This window comes from Carlito syrichta, unplaced genomic scaffold, assembly GCF_000164805.1.
Source record: "Carlito syrichta isolate Samal-C Ts95f unplaced genomic scaffold, Tarsius_syrichta-2.0.1 Scaffold313344, whole genome shotgun sequence".
NCBI classification, from domain to species: domain Eukaryota; kingdom Metazoa; phylum Chordata; class Mammalia; order Primates; family Tarsiidae; genus Carlito; species Carlito syrichta.
Genome location: NW_007257440.1, coordinates 1 through 963, shown reverse-complemented (window position 1 = coordinate 963; position 963 = coordinate 1).

Sequence of the window (963 nt, the reverse complement as noted above, 5' to 3'; positions counted from 1 at the left end):
CTCCTCTTCTCTGATTGCTTTAGCCAGGACTTCCAATACTATGTTGAACAGGAGGGGAGAGAGTGGGCATCCTTGTCTAGTTCCAGTTTTCAGGGGAATTGGTTCCAATTTTTGTCCATTTAGGAGTATGCTGGCTGTGGGTTTCTCGTAGATGGCTTTTACTATTTTGAGGTATGTTCCCCGTATGCCTAGATGTTCAAGGGTTTTTATCAAGAAGGGGTGCTGGATTTTATCAAAAGCTTTTTCTGCATCTAGTGATATGATCATGTGGTTTTTGTTTTGACATCTGTTGATGTATTTAATTACATTTATGGTTTTACGAATATTGAACCAGCCTTGCATGCCAGGAATGAAGCCTACTTGGTCATGATGGATGATTTTTGAGATGTATTGCTGAATCCGGTTTGCTAGGATCTTGTTGAGAATTTTAGCATCTATGTTCATCAAAGATATTGGCCTGTAGTTCTCTTTCTTTGTTGGATCTTTACCTGGTTTGGGTATCAATGTGATGTTGGCTTCGTAAAATGATTTGGGGAGAGTTCCATCTTTTTCAATCGCCTGGAATACCTTCAGTAGGATTGGTATCAGCTCCTCCTTAAATGTCTTGTAGAATTCTGCTGGAAAGCCATCTGGACCAGGGCTTTTTTTTGTAGGAAGTTTTCTTATTACGTGGTCGATTTCCTTGATTGTTATTGGTTTATTTAGGGTCTCAATTTCTTCTTGTTCCAACCTAGGTAGGTTGTGTGATGTCAGAAAGTCTTCCATTTCCTTCTGGTTTTCAAGTTTGTTTCCATACAAGTGTACGTAGTAGTCTCTAATGATCTTTTGTATTTCTTCAGGGTCAGATGTGACTTCATCTTTTGTGTTTCTGATTATGCTTATTTGGTTTTTTTCTCGTTTTTTCTTGGTCAGTCTAGCTAGGGGACCATCAATCTTGTTTACCCTTTCGAAGAACCAGCTTGA